Below are 6,466 nucleotides of genomic sequence, written 5' to 3' on the forward strand. Positions count from 1 at the left end.
TGGAATCGATAATTAAGGAAACAGTAACAGGGCATTTGGATAAACATAGCTTACTAGGATAAAGTCAGCATGGCTTTACAAAAGGGAAGTCATGTTTGACAAATTTGTTGGGGTTCTTTGAGGACATAACATATAGGGTAGATAAAGGGGAACCAGTGGATGTGGTGTATTTGGATTTCCAGAAGGCATTTGACAAGTTGCCACACCAAAGATTATTACTTCAAGTAAAAAATCATGGGATTGGGGATAATATTCTGGCATGGGTGGAGGATTGGCTTTCTAACGGAAAACAGAGAGTTGGGATAAATGGTTTATTCTCAGACTGGCAGTTGGTGACTAGTGGTGTTCCGCAGGGCTCGGTGTTGGGACCCCAACTCTTTACAATCTATATTAATGATTTAGAGAAAGGGACTAAGTGCAACGTATGGAAGTTTGCTGATGACACAAAGATGGGAGGGAGTGTAATGAGTGCGGAGGACATTGAAACCCTGCAGGGGGACATAGATAGGCTGAGTGATTGGGCAGACATTTGGCAGATGAAATGTCATACTGACAAGTGTGAGGTCTTGCACTTTGGCAGGAAAAATAATAGAGCAAGTTATTATAAAAATGGAGAGAAACTGGACAGTGCTTCTGTGCAAAGGGATCTGGGGGTCCTGGTGCAGGAAACACAAAGAAAGTTAGTATGCAAGTGCAGCAGGTGGTCAAGAAGGCCAATGGAATGCTGGCTTTTATTGCTAGGGGGATGGAGTATAAGAACAAGGAGGTCTTACTGCAGTTGTACCGGGTATTGGTGAGACCACACCTGGAGTACTGCGTGCAGTTCTGGTGTCCATATTTAAGAAAGGACATACTGGCTCTCGAGGCAGTGCAGAGAAGGTTCACTAGGTTAATTCCGGGGATGGGTGGGTTGATGTATGATGTGAGGTTGAGTAGATTGGGACTCTACTGATTGGAGTTCCGAAGAATGAGAGGCGATCTTATTGAAACATATAAGATTGTGAAGGGGCTTGATTGGGTGGATGCGGGGAGAATGTTCCCAATGGTGGGTGAAACTAAGACTAGGGGGCATAATCTTAAAATAAGGGGATGCCGTTCCAGGACTGAGATGAGGAGAAATTTCTTCACTCAGAGGGTAGTGGGGCTGTGGAATTTACTGCCCCAGAGAGCTGTGGAATCTACTACACTCAATAAATTCAAAACGGAGATAGACATTTTCCTGGATAAAAGTGGCATGAGGGGATACGGTGAGCGAGCAGGTAAGTGGACATGAGGCTAGGTTTAGATCAGCCATGTGATCTCCTGGGCCAGTTTTCGATAGCCTGGATGGGTCGGAGAGGAATTTTCCAGATTTTTTTCTCCTCAATTGGCAAATCGATTTCCCCCCCCCCCCCGGGTGATCACAGGGATTTGGGCGGGATGAATAATAAAATAAAATGGGCGGCATGGTGCCCTGTTGGTTGGCACTGTTGCCTTGTGAGATTCGGTGAAAACTAGAGTTAAGATTGGATCAGCCATGATCTTGTTGAATGGCGGAGCAGGCTTGAGGGGCCGATTGGCCTCCTCCTGCTCCTATCTCTTATGACCGATTAAATGCCTCCGGTGGCGTGTGTCTCAAACAGCCTCTGACAACCAAGTCCAGCTCCCGGCCTTCACGTGTGGTTTAGCTACTAAGCCCGGCGGAGCCGTGGCTACTGACAGGAGAAGGGGGCAAATGTGGGCTACTAGCGCATTTAAAACAGTCGCTCCGGGCAGATGGGGCTCGTCAGCCGCGGTGGGCAGCTCAGTTAGGAGAATGGAAACGCTGATCTCACACCTCCCGCTGCCTTGCGGCTGTACCCAGTCGTGGGGAGGGCTTCGGGGGTGAACCCTCGAGGGGAAAAATCCGGAGCTGGAGTCCCGTAGGCGCTCCTCCGCTGACGGGCAACCCCTGCGATGCCGCGGTTTGCAGGCTGTATCGGTCTCGGCCGTTCCTGCGTGGATAGGGGGAGCTCGCCGCTCGGGCAACAGCCTGTTCTCCGTCTCGCTCAGCCCTGGCTCGGGTCCGGGCGTGTTACGCGGACAGCCGGGGACGCAACGTTCATGGTCAACCCCGCCCCACAGATCTTCTGAGAATGGGTGCTCCGTCAACCGGAGCTACTGTTAATAGTACTAACCCCACTCCCCCCCCCCACACACACACACTTTGGGTGGGTGGGGTTTGGGAATTCACAGGCAGACCAACACATAACGCTCCCCAGCCCCCGCCGCTGCCACAGCGTCCCGATCTGCACGAACCACAAGTTCCAATGCCTCCAGCAATAATGATATTGCTTTTGACAAAGACAAATTTAAAAAAAATCATTATGTACACTCGAATGCCCGTAGATTAACACATCCTGGGACAATGGGGGAGGAACAACAGGTATTAAAAATCTACACACAGCAGACGAATAAATCTTCAGAAGATATATTTTCATCAACGAAAATATTGTGACCGATCATTTAATTCAGATAAGACAATCTATAATAACCGTCCAGGTATAATGTTACAGGATAAACGAGCAAGAAGAACTAATTTAATAGATATAGCCATTCCAAGCACACACAACGTACAGAAATCAGTAAATTAAAAACACCAGCAATATACTGAATTAAAAGAGGAAATTGAAAGACGATGGAATATGAACAGGGTGTACATTGTCCCAGGAGAAATATCTACAACTGCTATCATTCCAAAGTCACAATGGCATCAAACAGTGAGGGCCACTCAGTGATATCGATGTAAATCTTCAGAAAGCCACAATACTAAACACCTCCAGAACAGCCCGGAAGTTCCTAGCAATTGAGAATTGAGTCTGAGTGGCTGTGCCCCTACCTCAGCCTTAACCAACTTGAGCTGAGAGAAAAATAAAAAGCTACAACAGCGACTTTGTTACAGAGCACTTCCCCAACAGAAGATGTCGTTCAACGTGTTTCACAGTGGGATAAGGTACAAAGGTCGAATTAAAAGAGAAAAAAGATGTTATCTAAAAGCAAGGTTAAATAAATCAGAATCAGGTTTATTATCACCGGCAAATGTTGTGAAATTTCTTAACTTACCGGCAGCAGTCTGTTGCAATACGTGATCATATAGAAAAATAAAGAACTGAACTACAGCGGGTTTACAGTCGGCCCTCCTTATCCGCGGGGGACTGGTTCCGTGATCCCTCGCGGATACCAAAATTCGCGGATGCTCAAGTCCCTTATTTAACCTGTCTCATTCCGGTGCATTTTAGAACCCATCGGAACCCCAGACCTTATTTAACCTGTCTCAATCCGGTGCATTTTATGACCCAGCGGAACCCCAGACCTTATTTAACCGGTCACAATCCGGTGCATTTTAGGACCCAGCGGAACCCCAGACCTTATTTAACCTGTCTTAATCCGGTGCATTTTAGGACCCAGCGGAACCCCAGACCTTATTTAACCTGTCTTAATCCGGTGCATTTTAGAACCCATCGGAACCCCAGACCTTATTTAACCTGTCACAATCCGGTGCATTTTAGGACCCAGCGGAACCCCAGACCTTATTTAACCTGTCTTAATCCGGTGCACCTTCGGACCCAGCGGAAACCCAAACCTGACTTAACCTGTCTCAATCTGGTGCACATAGGACCCAGCGGAACGGTGTTCAACCCACAATGTTGCCTCCACATCCGACTGTGCCCCAGGCGGGGCGTTCTGCACACCCACCACTCTCTGTGCGGGTCCACTCTACCCGTGTTCTCTGTGTAAACAAAGTTACCCCTGACATCCCACCCCCATCATTTCCCCCAAACACTGAGTAAAAGAAAAAAATATCTCAGACGGCCCCCTCCCCCCCGTATACTTTCCCCCAAACACATTAAGATCATGCCCTCTCCGATTAGTAATTCCCAGCCTGACAGAGCGCTGCCCACTCTATCTTTGCCTCTGATTGGGTCTACACCTCTCTCATCCTCTTTCGGTCTAAAAGCCCCAGATCGCTCAACCTGCCCTCATCCAGAACGCTCCGACTTCAGGTTCTCGATCTCTGTCTCCAGCCGACTCCTCTCGAGGGTCATGTTGTCCAACATCCGGCATCAGCACCAACATGTCGCGTCCGACACCGGGGTCCCGGAGCTTGATCGGGACCTCCTCAAGCATGATGTCCAGCAGTCGAGTCTCCAGCTACGGCATGGGCTCGTCCCTGGGCGCCGGCCTGGGAATGAGCTCCGGCCTGATGTCCGCGTTCGGCGGTGGGCTAGGCAGCGGTGGGCTGGGCGGCGGGGGGAGTTTCAGCATGTCCTCCTCCTCCTCCTCGGCCTTGACCAACGAGAAGCAGACCATGCAGTCGCTGAACGACCGGCTGGCGGCGTACCTGGAGAAGGTGCGCACCCTGGAGAAGGACAACGCCGAGCTGGAGCTTCAGATCCGGGAGTTTTACCAACAGGCCGGGCCCTCCACCCGCGACTACAGCGAGTACTGGGCCACCATCAACAGCCTCCGCGACCAGGTAAGCGCTCGAGAATAAACAGCTGACACCCCCTCCCCAGGCTGTGTGTGGGGGGAGGGAGATAGTCAGGGTGGGAGGATGATGGACATTGGGCACTGGGGGTAGAAAGAGGCCATTCAGCCGATCCAGTGTGTTCCGCCATTCCCTTCTGGCTAATCTATTGCCCCTTCCAAATACACCTTTGCAAAGTTACAGAGGCCATTTAACCCTCCGGGAGATGTCTTTGCACGACGGGTGTCCCCCCCCCCCAACAATTATCAATACCGTTCAGAGATTGTCTGCCTGGTGTCAGTGGTCACATCAGCAGGAGTTGTGATCCGCACCGTTTGCTCATACAACCGTCCATCACCCGTCCCCAGGGCTTCCCCTGAACACGGTCAGTGTTGGCGGGGTGGGTAGAGGGGAAGGCGGGTTAAGCACCTGCCCAAGGGTCACCCACGAGCGAGCGGAGGGAAGAGGCGCCTCGCCGCCCATGAGATCCGCCCGCTCGAAGGGTACCCAACCAGGCCGCCGCCCCCGCAGCCGTCCGTGGACGACGAGTTCCACAGATTCGCATCTCCCCCCTCACCAACCCCCCCAGGCCAAAGAAATTTCCCCTCGTCTCCGTCCTAAGTGGAGGTCCCTCTGTTCTGAGGCTGTGCCTTCTGCAGACGGGAGAAGGTTAGGTGCGAGGGAAGGCTGGCGGAGAACGGGGGAAGGCAGAGACAGAGGTTAAAGATTGACTGTATATCGCACTCGGCCATCGAGTCGGGCCATTTGCGGATTTGACCAACACCAGGCTGCCTCTCATCCAGGCTCTGCACCCCCTCTAATCCGGGAAGCATCCTGGTGAATCTGAACTGCACCATCTCTAATCCGGGCAGCATCCTGGAGAATCTCCTCTGTACCCTTTCTAATCCGGGCAGCATCCTGGAGAATCTCCACTGGACCCTCTCTAATCCGGGCAGCGTCCTGGTGAATCTCCTCTGCACCCCCTCTAATCCAGGCAGCATCCTGGTGAATCTCCTCTGCATACTCCCTAATCCAGACAGCATCCTGGAGAATCTCCACTGGACCCTCTCTAATCCGGGCAGCGTCCTGGTGAATCTCCTCTGCACCCTCTAATCCGGGCAGCATCCTGGAGAATCTCCACTGGACCCTCTCTAATCCAGGCAGCATCATTGTGAATCGCCTCCACACCCTCCCTAATCCAGGCAGCATCTGGTGAATCTCCTCTTCACCGTTTCTAAAGGAGTCAGCATCATGGGGAATCTCGTCTGCACACTCCTGAATCCAGGAAAAGTCCTGATGAATCTCCGCTGCACCCATCCTAATCCAAGCAGCATCGGAATGAATCTACTCTGCACCCACTCTAATCCAGGCAGCATCCTGGTAAAATTCCTCTTCACCCTTTCTAATCCATGTTGCATTCTTGAGAATCTCCTCTACACCCTCTCTAATCCAGCAGCATCCTGGTGAATCTCCTCTGCACCCGCTCTAATCCAGGTAGCATCCTGGTGAAGCTCCTCTGCACCCTCTCGAATCCAGGTTGCATCCTTGTGAATCTCCTCTGCACCCTCTCTAATCCAGGCAGCTTCCTGATGAATATCCACTTCACCGTTTCTAATCAAGTCAGCACCCTGGGGGAAATCACGTCTGCAAACTTCCGAATGCAGGCAAAGTCCTAGAGTATCTGCTCTGCACACTTCCTAAACCAGGCAGCATCCTGGTGAATCTACTCTACACCATCTCTGATCCAGGCAGCATCCTGGTGAATCTCCTCTGCACCCTCTCTAATCCAGGCAGCTTCCTGATGTATATCCTCTTCACCGTTTCTAAAGGAGTCAGCGTCATGGGGAATCTCGTCTGCACTCTCTCTAATACAGGAAGTATCCTGGTAAAATTCCTCTTCACCATTTCTAATCCATGTTGCATCCTGGAGAATCTCCTCTGCACCTTCTCTAATCCAGGCAGCATCCTGGTGAATCTACT

The sequence above is a fragment of the Hypanus sabinus genome, unplaced genomic scaffold, assembly GCF_030144855.1.
Source record: "Hypanus sabinus isolate sHypSab1 unplaced genomic scaffold, sHypSab1.hap1 scaffold_592, whole genome shotgun sequence".
Classification (NCBI taxonomy): Eukaryota; Metazoa; Chordata; class Chondrichthyes; order Myliobatiformes; family Dasyatidae; genus Hypanus; species Hypanus sabinus.